The 12,653-nt window shown below is 55.9% G+C and overlaps 1 protein-coding gene across 3 annotated transcripts in view; it reads left to right on the forward strand.

Moving 5' to 3' along the window:
- Window positions 1–12,653, forward strand: part of ZMIZ1 (zinc finger MIZ-type containing 1) — a 222,102-nt gene that overhangs the window by 40,390 nt on the left and 169,059 nt on the right. For all 3 annotated transcript variants that reach the window (XM_080642496.1, XM_080642497.1, XM_080642498.1), the window contains exon 2: window positions 5,273–5,386. The gene's annotated coding sequence lies outside the window, so the exon portion shown is untranslated. The remainder of the gene's footprint in view (window positions 1–5,272; window positions 5,387–12,653) is intronic.

The following is a 12,653-nucleotide window of genomic DNA, read 5'->3' on the forward strand; positions in this document are numbered from 1 at the left end:
GAGGCTGGGACTCAGGCACAGCTAGGCTGCTGTGCCTTTGCTGGGGCTGGACTGGCACCCCTTTCCTGGAATGCCTTCCAGGCGTGGCCTCTGGGCAAGAATTTACCCACGAATTGCCTCTTTGGTGAAACCTTCCTGGGCAGCCCCTCCTCCAGCGCAGCTGTCCCTTTTCCTCCAGCCACCCCCTGTGGACTCACATCAGGATTCCTGTTACAGTGTTCCAGTTACAATGTGTGTGATCACCTTTTCCTCAGGGCCCCCATGGTTACCTGTGTGAGTGCTCAGGGTATGATGTTTCTGTGTATCCCGCATGCCTGATACATAGTAGACACTCAATAAAAGCAGGCTAGATTTAATTAAGGGGGTTCCCCGAAGGCAGTGTTGGAGTATCATTTGTTAGTGATCTGGTGAAGAGGGGAGGCCGGCCTTCCTGCACCAGAGCCCCTCCTCAGCCTTAGTGGCCTGGGTAGTCCTGGGGGCTGCAGCGGCCCCTCCTTTCCATCCAGCCAGTGCCTTCCTTGCCGCTGTAGCCAGCTCCCCCCGGGTTGCCCGTGTGATCACTCTCCAGAAAACACCCCAGTGGAAACTGCATGAATGATTGATAAGAGCTGAGAGCTGTTTAATTTTCCCCCCCTGTTTAATGGCTATCAATAATTTAATACGCTCTCTGTATGTTTTTAAGAAATAGCACCCATTTTGCCGTCTCCGGTTTAGCGGGCTAAATGATTTAAGTGTTGGAAATGTGCTTGAGGATGGAAGTTGCGTGAGTCAGAGCAATCTGGAGGCCGGGTCGGGGGCGGTGGGGGGGGGGGGGGGAGGCGGGTTCAGAGCCAGCCAGTATCTTGGCCTGGATGGGTGTGTGTGTGTGTGTGTGTGTGTGTGTGTGTGTGTGTGTGAAGGTGGGCGGGAGGGAGGTGGGAGGGGGCGGGTAAAAGCCAGTGGCTTTCTGCTAAGAGCAAGATAATTGCTTTTCCGGGTCTCACTGAGCAGCAGCTGAACAGTTGTCAGCTCCCTCCCCCCACCCCCAATGCTGAGCTTTTCTAGATGATTCTGGGGGGCCAGGGTGGGGGCTAAGAAGGCGCTGCTGCTGGTACCACCATGGGCTGAGAACCCCCCTCCCCCTGACATCTTTGCCCCGTCTAAAGCTTTCAAATCATTTTTAATGATGCACTTTGCTGCCTGAGTGTCTTCCAGATGGGGTAGGGTTAGTGTGGAGTGGGGTCTCAGAATCACTAATCTTGGGCCCCAGGGGGGCTTGAAAGGTCATCTGCCAGTGCTCCCCCAAACTTTCCAGATGCAAAGGATCACCTGGGAGGACTTATTAAAAATTTAAATTTCTGGGCTTTATTCCAGACCCACTGACTTCCATTCTCAGGGGAGAGGCCTAGGAAGCTGTAGGTTTAACAGGCAGCCCAGGTGATTTTTATCATCAGAGGAGTTGGGAAAATATAGAGGCCAGCTCCAGCTCTGATTCCTGTAGCACCCACAGCACCACGTGGCTGATCCCCTTGGCTTGCATGCCTCTGGGGATGGGGAGCTTATTACCCGAGACAGCATACCCACCTGTGGAAGGCTGGACCCAGCCAGCTTCCCTCCTGTGCACGGAGTTACCTCTTCTGCAGGGGAGACTGCCTCTCCTGGGTTATCTGTGCCTCTTCGTTGGGCAAGGAGCTTTCTTTCTCAGCAAAGGGCTTGGAGTACCAGAGAAAATGCCCCAGGGTGAGCCCAGGCATGGGGGTGGGAAGGCACTCTCCTTCCTCTCCAGGCTGGCTGCTGTGGCCTCCCCTAGCAGACTGAAATGGGCACATGAGCTTACTGCTGACAGGCACCATAGCGGCATTGAGGACCCTGAGGGAGGCAGAAAGGCTCTGGGCCTCAGCACTGTCTTGGCCTATGGGGCAGTCCTCCCACAGGATAGAAAGCGGTGTCTCATCTGAGACAGTTGACGAAACAGCATCTCTCAGATGGCGGTGGGAGGACTGAAGCCACAGGGGGCTCCCCCAAGGTCACACCTCCATTGAGGACAGAGCTGGAACTGAACAGGTGGGACAGGGGGCCCTGAGAGGGGCATCCAGGACTGAGGCCCTGGTGCTGGGGGTCAGTTGAGATCCCACCCCAGCCGTACGAGAGCTGCTGGGGTGGAGTCGGGGGAGGCCTCTCACCTTCTGGATGGGCACTGTCGGAGACTGAAGGGTTTCAGACAGCGATGCCTGTCTGTCTGCCTGGCATCACAGCTCCCCTTTGCTTTGCCTGGCCGCTTGCTTTGTGTCAGCAGCGCTGACTGCAAGTCAGGCTTGCTGTTTTATTTTAGTAGACAGTGAAGAGGAAAGGGGTGGCACGCATTTCATGGGTGTTGTCGTCCACTGTACAACAGAGGCCCCTGAAGTCCTCCCCCACCCTGTAGGTCCTCTTTGGAACCCCAAATTCATTCCCGCCCCCGATCTATTTGGGAGAAGCCCAGGTCCAGGAAAGTGCTGCCCTACAAATGAGACTTGTCATGGCCAGACCCCTCCCCTTCACAGCCCCCCAAGTCTGCTCTGGTCATCACAGCATTACTGGAGGGGGTTTCAACCCCGGAGGAAGAGAAAGAGGGGTGCCTATCCCTGACAGGGCCCCTGTTTGGAGAGCTGCAAGAGCTGGGGAGACAGAAGAGAAAGACAACTCCATGCTCAGGAAGACCCAGGCCAGGAAGAGGGCCGTGTGAATATGGACACCTGGGCAAGGCCTGAGGAGCTCAGGGAAGGCTTCCAGGAGGAGGTGCCACCTGCCCTCAGGCTTGAAGCACATGGGAAGGGGAAGGGCATCCCAGTGCAGAGGTGTGAGGCAGCGCTGTGAGTGTGCAGAGAGGAGAGGTGGTGCAGGCAGGCCAGGGCGGGCTGGATCTGGTACACCGGGCAGGCAGAGAGCCCCAGAGGTTGGTTTGTTTTTAGCTTCTATTGAAGTATTCCATTCATTCAGAAAAGTGTGCAAGTCCTAAATGTAGCTTGACAAATGGTCATGAAATGAACACACTCGTATCTGCCACACCTCGAGAAATAACATTCCAGATGCCCTCGGCCCCCTTGTGTGCTCCCCTCCAGTCACTGCTGCCCCCCAAGGATGAGGACTGTCCTCACCTCCACAGCTGCTGTCAGTTGCCTGTCACTGCCCTGCACCACCCTGAAACGCGGTGAAGTGAAGAACTGCCATTGACTAGGCTCAGGACCTGTGGTTTGCCTGGGCATCCTCTGCTGCTTTCCCCTGCGCTTGTGTCATTCCAGTCACCTGAAGGGCTGGCTGGACCGGAAGGTGGAAGGAGGCCTTAGTCACGTCTGGCAGTTGGTGCTGGCTGTTGGCTGGGCGACCTCAGTTCTCGTCAGCCCCCCAGTAAGGCGGACTGGACTGGCTTCCTGCCAGGGCCAGGCAGGGTTCCAAGAGGGTCAAGGCCAGAAACAGCAGGATCTCATGAGGCCTAATCTCCGTAAGTCACAAAATGCCACTTTCATCAAGTCCTACTGGTCAAAACACGTCTGGAGGCCAGCCCAGATTCACGGTGACCAGCAGACTCCACCTTGGATAAGAAGCGCTGCTAAGAACCCGGGACACATTGGGTCCACAACAAGCACAGAAGAGTCGTTGTGCCTATCTTTGGCCTTTATCTAAATGGACCCCTTAAATGTGTTCTCCAATGTGTCTGGGTTTTCCGGTCAACATTAGGTTCATAAGATTGATCTCTAATGTTGGATATAGTTGCAGGTCGTTCGTTCATTCATTGCTGTGTGGTATTCCGTCCCGTGCATAGTCAGCGTATCTATTCCATAGTTGATGGTTATTTGGGAAGTTCTCATTTTGGGGCCATTATGAAGACCCTGCTGTGAACATACGAGCACATGTCTTTGGGTGACCACATGCCTATGTTTCTGTGGAAGTGGGGATGCTGGGCCACTGATAGACCACAGGCTAGGAGATAGGCTCAAACTGTTATCCACGGTGGTGAGCGTGTGTGCCCCACCAGCAGCATTTGGAAGGTCTGCGAGGGCTTTGTGGAGGGGAGTGAGGAGGTTGGGGGGGCGGTTAGAAAAGCCCCCAAGCTGAGGATGGGTGGAGGGATATCTCTGACCCTGGTGCTCCCTGTCATGTCTGCTCTCGGCCCTCCTCTAGCCTCGGGCCTCCATGCTGGGGGGAGTAGGGCCCTCAGACCAGATAGCACTTTTCTGAGTGTGACCTCATCTACTGTACTTTTTCCCACCCTAGGGTCCTCTCAGGCCCTCTCTCTTTTACTCAGTAGCCGCCTTCCATGGCTGGCCTGATCCGCCCACAGTCAGCGAAGCTAGGTGCCTGCGGGAGCTGATGCATGAGGACCAGGAGTGGGGGAATTGCCATAGCGGCCTCCATCCGTCACAGATGTGGGCAGTGGGCAAAGCCAGGAGACTGGTTCTGCTTCCAACCTTGCACTCTCCTGCTGCAGGATCCTGGAGGAGATCCCCTATCAGGGCCTCAGTTTCCTCATTTGTAAAATGATAGACAAGGCTACCGACCTCACCAAGTCTCCTTCCTCTCACCAACTTGAGCCCTGTAGTCCAGAATCTAAGAAGGAATGGTGTCAGGAGGCCCTTGGAAAGCTCAGCAGGCTTCCTGATTTCAGGGCACATGTCAGATGCCTGATTTTGTTCAGCTTGTTCACTGAATACCTTCGCTGCACCATTTATCAGTCACTCAATCATTCATTCATTCATTCATCCGTAACATCAAGCAGTTTATGCAGCCTTGCCTGCTTCAGGGGACAGAGAGAGGAGCTAGACTTCATTCCTGATGTCCAGCGCTCTGCCCAGGGAGGAGACTGGCCAGTAGAAAGCTGGAGGGGACATGGCCAGCGAGACCCAAGGCCACTGGGGGATGCACAAGGAAAAGGGGGTTCCACGAAGGCAGCTGAGCTGAGTCTCAAAGGCCAGGGGCTTTGAAAGACAGGAATGTGGGGTACGGGCTCCAGGCAGGGAACCCAGCACGTCCCAGCTAGCTTCACTGCTGCTTGGGGTACAGAGTACCTAGGGGTTGACCTCACTGCTGGGCTGGTTCTGAGCTTCTAACGCAAAGTTCAGGAGATGGGCCTTCATTGGGGTGTTGGGGAGCAGCATTCAGTTTCTAGGGTGGCTCCACTTCTCTGGCCAGCTCAGCCTTCCGGGAGATGTCCAGAGGGCTCTGGGCAGGCGAGACCTAGAGGTTGCTGAGGGGGGGTGCAAGCCGCCCCCAGGGTAAGACTGGGAGCTCACTGTGCCCTCTTCTGCCTCCACAGGATTCAGCTGTTCTCGGCCAGGTTGGACTGCTGGACCCCTGCCTCCTTACCCCCACCTCCTTTTCCTGACACTCTCAGCAGCCTCGAGTGCTGATCGTGAGCAGAGGCTAGCAGGTAAGCGGCATGGGCTGGCCCTTCACACTGTGTTCGCTGATGGGGCCCTGCTGAGCGGCTGGTGCTATTTCAGGCCTGGAAATCCAGGAACAAGGCTGTCACCATTGAGGAAATAGGGAAGGGGCTTACTTCTGAGTATGGGAGTATGGAATCCAGGAAGGCTTCTTGGAGGAGGTGGAGCAGGTTGTACTCCAGAATGTCTCTGAGAGGGCTGAGATTTTCATGAGGAAGAAGGTGATTTGGGTGGCCTCGTTACACATGGGCCCGATGCTCTCCTCTAGAAGTACAGATACACATACAAGTCCCAAGGATACTTATGCACACACACACATGTGTACTTGTAAAGCTGTCCATGCATGCTAAGGGTAGACAGGTGTGCATGCGCACACATACAAGAATGGTTGTGTGTGCACAAAGACATACTCCCTCATGTGCATATATACACAGACATCATCCAGGCATGCTACAGACATTCTCATGTGCACACAGACGGACTCACATGCACATACATGCTCACAGACACATCGTCATTAACTTCTGTGTTGACGCTCCACACAGGCACAGGTTCTTACAACACATGGCATTCCCCACACAGGGACATGCTCACAGGCACTCACAGGCAGAGATGGGTTCCAAGGAGAAGGGGCTGTTCAGGGCTCACTGGCTTCTCGCCTGCAAAAGCTTCCAGCAGCCCCTGCAGTCGCTGGACAGCTCTGGGCCCAGGCTGAGCCATGGCTTCTGTAGGTATGTCAGGGAGGGTGTCTGAGGGACAGCCGTGTGGCCATGGACAAGTTCTTGCCCTCTGTGGCCTTGGCTTCCTCATCTGGAACCAGGAGCAGTCACTGTCTCCCCCCACCTCCTGTACAGGGTGTTGGTGAGGATTAGGGACCACCAGTGCCCAGTGCCGAGGCAGTTTCTGACTCCAGGGCTCCAGCAGGTTGGAACTGTCATTTTTACGAGAAGGAAGTGGGTGGAGGATTTGTGGGTGCTGCCGAGGGATGTTCATGGGTCCCTGTTCCTCATCCCCTGGGGACTCCATCCTAGCTCCCTGGAGCCTGGGTGCCTTCTGAGTCTTGGGCACAGCCAGCTGGCAGGTCTGTGTCATCCATCTGCACTTCCCCTGTTGGTTCCTGAGGAGTTGGGGTCTGTGGCACCAGTGTCATGATCTCAACCGCACTAGAGTCCCTGTGGGGAGACCGGCACATTACCTACATTAGCTCACTAAATATCCCCAAGAATCCTGAGAGGGAGGCCTCACCAGTTTCCAGATGAGGAAACTGAGGCACAGGGCAGGTTGGTGAGGTCCTCAGGGACACCTGTTCCCTCGTGTTGGAGCTGAGCTCCTGTCCCTGTCATTGGAGGCCAGGATTTATGCTCTTTTCTCCACGGTGCTCCCTTCAGGGGTAGGTCATTTCATGATGAGGAAACTGAGTCTCTTAGTGGTTGGGCCTCAAAGCCAGGAAGTGGCAGCTGCACCCCAGATTCAAGGCTTCCTTTTCCCTTCCTTCTCTTGTCCCAGTAGGGCCCTTCCAAGTTATTTGGGTTTTAGCCTGACCCAGAATTCCACAGGCAAAAGTGTCAATTTTTTTTTTGCAAAAGAAGGTGGGTTGTTCTCTGGGATCCACTATCTGGGCAAAATCTAGTAACTTCCTCTTTGAAACCCCTTTGTAAATGTCCTTACTGTGGTCCTTGGAAACCTGGCCAGCAGGAATCTCTAGGGTACCCAGTGCAAATTAGGTAGCTGGTTCCGATTCTAGGAGCTTCTGATGGCCACTGGTGGGGCGAGGGGAAAGGGCCAGTGAATGAACTTTCAGTTCTCTGGGACTTCATGAGAGTCAGGCTCTCCACGTGGTCTTCCTTTTCCTTCTATATCAACCTAGCAAATGTCTCCGCACCTCCCAGGGCCCCTTACCTGCCACCTCCTGGAGCTCCTTCCCAGAGGGGCTGCATGTCCACCCTCACTGAAGCCCCAGTGCGCGTGGAAGACTAGCTTTTCCCCTGGTAAGGAGCTCCGCCCCTGGCCCAGGAGAGGCCCCTGAGGTGCCTGGGTGCTGCAGAGGGCCTGGTGGAGCCAGAGGCCTTGCCAGCTGGAGTAGACAAGCCCCCAGCCGGACGGACTGCAGCCAGGTGTGTGTGGTTCCGAGTCCCACACAGGTAAAGGTGAGAGGGCCCCAGCGGGTCTGAACCGTAACAGCCGCAAAGACTGGACATAGTGAAAGGGTATCTCGTGGAGGGCATGACAGCTGTCCCATATGGCTGGCATATAAAAGACACTCAAAACCCCTTAGGTGGGTGAATGTAGAGGGCACTGGTGTGACTCAGGGGTCGACTCTGGGCCTAGGCTTTGGGTTTTCCAGCTCTGCCACTCCTCTCTGCGTGACTCCAGAGTAGTGGCTTAACCTCTCTGTGCCTCATTTCCTCATCTGGAAAGTAGGGACAGAGAACCTGCCTCACTGAGCGATGAGGCATTCAGTGAAGTAAGCCCTATAAATCCTCAGCCTGGACTGTTAGTGCTCCACACAAATGGGTCGATGGTGAGCCAGCAAATGGAGGTGAGTGAGGGAGCTGGCCCCGAGGGCTATGCCACACAGGGCAGTGACATGGTTGGATTGACATTTTAAAAAGGATGGAGGGGACAGCAGGGATTGGGATTAGGCCAGATTTGGGTTTCATCTGAGGCAGTCCCAAACAGCTGTTGATTAGAGCTCTGTGGGCGGGACCTAAGGTGGCCTCCAGCCCCTGGTTTGTGGCTTCAAGCTGCCAGCATGTGCCATCAGCTGTCAGCAGATTTCCAGGGTTACATGGGTGCAGGGCAGGTTCGGGCTGGCTGCAAAGACCTTGAATGTCAAACTCAGCTCACAGCATGCCTGGCTACACAGAGCTGGGTTTCCAGGGTCCCCATGTGGCATGCCTGTCAGTCTTCGGCACCAGCTGAGAATGCACCCCCCCTCCCTGCCTGGAATCTGTTGCCTATAGTCCAGGCCCCTCAACCCCCAGCCTTTGCAGCCTGCCCTGACCCTAAAACCCCTGCCCCAGCCTGGAGCTGAATATAGTCTACAGCCCACTGGTCATTCCTGCCTGAGGTAGAACACTCCCTGGGTGAGCAGGATGAGGCTGCTGTCCTGGCAGACCCTCTGAGCACGTCTCTCAAGTCTCAGTCCTACTGCAGACCTGTCTTGTGATCTTGGACCAGTCGCTGCCTCTCTCTGAGCAGTTGTTCATTGAACTGTAAAACCAGAGGGCTGGGACAGGGTAGGGGTCACCAACTACAATGATCTCAAGGGTCCCAGCAACTCAGTGAAGCTTGGGAGTCTCCCACCATGCAGATGAGGAAGCTCAAAGCACAGAGAAGTTAAGAAACATATACAGGGTCACAGAGCTATTGGTACAGCTGGGATTCAGCCCAACTACACCTCATATCATTATACGTTTTTCTCCCCACTATATCAAACTGGTAACTACCCAAGTTTGCTGGGCGATCCATTCACTTCATCAGCCAGATTGTGTTATGCTAGACACTGGCATCCAAAAGTAAATCTGCATTTGAGGAACTGGGGGAACACAGCCCCAGGCTCAGGCAAAGGTCAGAGTCTCCAGGGTAGAGCCTGTTAGATGGATGCCATCAGTGGATGAAGGCAGTAGGAGCTGAGAGGATCAGCTCTTCCCTGATGCTGGAGGAGGCAGGCAGGGGAGACTGCCTGGAGGAGGGGTCTGGATCCCAATACAGTAGAGTGGAGGTGAAGGGTTTTCCTGGGGTCTCTGCACAAAAGGGGGCTATAGAGCAGCAGCAGCAGCTCCTCTGTGAAGGCTGGGAGGAGAGAGCTGGACTCTGCCCAAGAGCTGGGGCTCATAGCTCACCCAGAGACTGTGGAGGAGCAGGGCTGGGGGCTTGTCTACTCTAGTTGGCCGGGCCTCTGGCTCTGCTAGGCCCTTTCCAGCACCCTGCCTCTTCTGGGGTCTCTCCAGGACCAGAGGCTGGAGCTTTTTATCAGAGGAAAAGCCAGTCTTCTAAAATGCTGAAATATGAAGCTGCCCAGGATGGAGCCCAGGTGCCACCCTCTATTGCCACTGTCTTTGCCCCTGTCTGATATAGGCCTGACCTCAGACTAGGGCTTGGGTTGGAAGGGAGACATGGATGAATCTGTTCAGTGATGTAATAGGGACAGAGAGGCCCAGAAACCAGCTCAGGGTCATGCAGCATCATCATGGCAGGTGCAGGAGGTGAGCAGGCCAAGCAGAAGGCATCCCTCCCGGGGCTGGGTCCCTCCCCTGGCTCCCACAGAGTCCAAGGGGCTCCTTGTGGATTGTACGTGTTCATCTGTGTAGGTGTGTATGGCTGCATGTGGACTCGAGGGACCCCTTACCTTGGCCACCCGAGGGGCTTTACAAGGACAAGTCAGATTGGGAGGGTTGGCAAACTACACCTTGAAGGGTTCCTTTGGTGTTACTCACGGCGGCGGGTGCTTCCCTCCAGCTGGTGTTTGCTCACCAGACTCACACTGAGCTCTTGAGTTTGAGGACAGCCACGCCCCTCCCCTGGGTCCCAGGTCCAAAGCCTCTGTGACCTTGCAGGGAGGGAGCAGACACTGGGTGGGGCTGCAAGGGCGGCATCTTTATTTGAATCATCGCATCCTGGCCTTCGGGAGTCTTTAGAAATTATCTGGCCCAACCCCTCCGAGCCTCAGATGGGGAAACTGAGGTTCAGAGAGAGGAGGGTGCACCCAGTGCCTCCCAGCGTGGCGCTCCCAGGCTTTCCGCTGACCTCACTGCTCCAATGCAGGGGATGCATGGTGAGTGTAGCTGCTGTAGGACAAGACCTGCAGTGAAGTGAACTAGCCTTGGGGCACGGGGCACTGGCTGTTTGCAGAAAGGCAGGACTGACCCCAGAGGGGCAGGGACCTGAGCAGGCCTGAGAGCTATGCAGGGCCCTCAGGCCTGGCTCTGTTTGCCCTGGTTTTATTCCACCTCCTGTAATCAACACCTCCAGCTGAGCCTGCCACCATTAGGGCTTCTCCTCCCATCTGTTTACCCTGAGAGCCAAAGAGGCCTGGAGGTTGCAGGCCTGAGGCCACGGCAGAGAGAATGTTCTAGAGTCAGGGCCGATTTGAAGCTGACAAGATGCAAGGGGGTGAGGAAGAAAAGTGGACTTGGGAAAGAGGGCCATCCCTATTCCTGGTCAGTCCCCTTCACCGAGCCCAGCGGGTGTCGGCAGCCTGCAGTCTGGAAGGCTGCTGGACCTTTGGTAGGAGGGACAAGTGTCTAGGGTCCTTTGAGTGACAAGAGGGCAGGGCAGGCTCTCTGGAGTAGGTGGACCTTCATCTGGGCCCTGAAGAATGAACTAGACTTTAAACTGAAAACATTCCACACAAAGGGACCATTTGGGCCAAGGCCCAGCGGCAGGCATACTTGGGGCAAATCAGTGGGGCTGAGACTGGGCAGTGGAGGAATGAGGCTAGAGATGCCCCCTAGAGGCCAGATGGCAGAAGGAGGAGGAAGTATTTTGTACTTCGCTTCTGACTTGCTAAATGTCCCTGGATCTCCCTGGGACACTCACCCACTTCTGTGCGTCAGTTTCCCTTGGATCTCCCTGGGGCTTCAGGCACCTGGGAGCCACAGCAAGGCAGAGCTTCGGTGGAAGGTCAGCCGTTGGGGAGGGTTTAGCGGGCACCAGGATCTTGGGCTTTTTTCTTCCCACCAGAGTTGGACAGCTGGCCCAGGACATTGCTGCTAGACCCAGGACATTGCTGCTGGGAGAGTGGACCTCAAATTTGGGAGGTCTGCCAGGAGTCTCCCCAGTAAAGATAAACGGAATATCAGCACCCTGGGACATACTCACCTATGGGCTAAGAAACTTAGTGCTGAGAGTTTGGGGTAGGCTTCCCCTCTCCTTCCTGCTTCTGGGGAAGAGAGGGAGAAGGTGGCCCTCCCCAAGGCTGTGGGTGGGCCTAGCGCCCAATGGAGAGGAGGCGACCCTTTGAGGCCTTCTTGCTGTGTCAGGCCTGTGATCTGCTGTGGGCGCTGGGGTGCCTGGCGCCCTCTGGGTGCGGGCCCTCCCGTGGCTCTGGGCTCAGCCCAGGTTGTATTTGCAGCAGCCTCTCGGTCACTCTCTCCTGTCAGGAGAGTGGCAGCCACAGGCTCTTGGATTCCCATTCCCCGGGATTGCGCAAATCATCCCGGCAGTCAGCTCAGGCCAGTCCCCTGGGGACCAGCCCGGGTCCCACTTGGGAAGCCCGGACCTCTTCTCTGGAATAATACTGCAACCTCACCACAGCAGGGAGGGCAAGCTGCCCTCAGGCTGAGCTTCTTCGTGACCCCAGCTCCTGTCATGACCCTCGTAATATCCGGTAGGCTTAGCAGGGGCCCATTTTCCAGAGGAGGAAAGTGGAGTCTGAGAAGACACATGGGACTTGCCCAGAGACATACATCAAGCCAGGACTCAAGCCCAGGACTCCAGGCCATGGATCTAGCTCCTTCTGAGACCGAGCCAGTATTTCTTGCTCAGGCCCCCAGACAGGGAGGGCCAGGGCCTGGCAAGAGGAGGTGGAGGAAGAGCTTTAGGGGGTCGAGAAGCTGGAGGCAGAGGGCCAAGTCACTGTCTCTGCCCCTCGGCTCCAGCCACTTTAATTAGCTGGGTCTTCCAGTGGCAGCAACATTTACCTGGTGGGGAGGGCCTTCTCCCTCTTGAATCCAGGTGATAAAAATAACTGGGCCCAGCTTCCTGGGGCCGCTGCCCAGCCAGTGCCTGCTGGCCTCGGCCACCTTTTTCCTGGGTGCTGGAAGCGGGTTGCTTTTGAGCATGTAGTTCCTGTGCTGGGGACTTCCTAGGAGTTGGGACAGCAGTGGCATTGCATGCTCAACTCCTGAGACTGAAGAGGGGTCCATGCAAGGCCCACCTGCTCCCCAGGGCTCCTGCCTGAATGCTGGCACCCATCCTCTTTTCTCCCTGAGTGGCAGTACCCTGCCAGGCTGGACACCGCCCCCCCCCCCCCCGCCCCACAGGGCGCTTGACTGCCCCCCCCCCCCTTCCTTGAGTTGCTGGAGTTTTTCCTGGGTTACGTGGACTCTAAGGGGAGGGGAGACTGTGGCTCGCACCCTCAGAGTTATTAGCACTCACCTTGAGTCCTGTACCCACACAGATGAATAGTCGTGGCCCCTGTCTTCACGCTGGCATCATCCTGTCACACGAGTTGCCCGGAGGAGCCCAGATTTGGGGGCTGGATATGTTTAAATCCCGCTGTGCGATCTTAGCCTCCATATTCTCATCTCT

The sequence above is a fragment of the Plecotus auritus genome, assembly GCF_963455305.1.
Source record: "Plecotus auritus genome assembly, chromosome: 9".
Lineage (NCBI taxonomy): Eukaryota > Metazoa > Chordata > Mammalia > Chiroptera > Vespertilionidae > Plecotus > Plecotus auritus.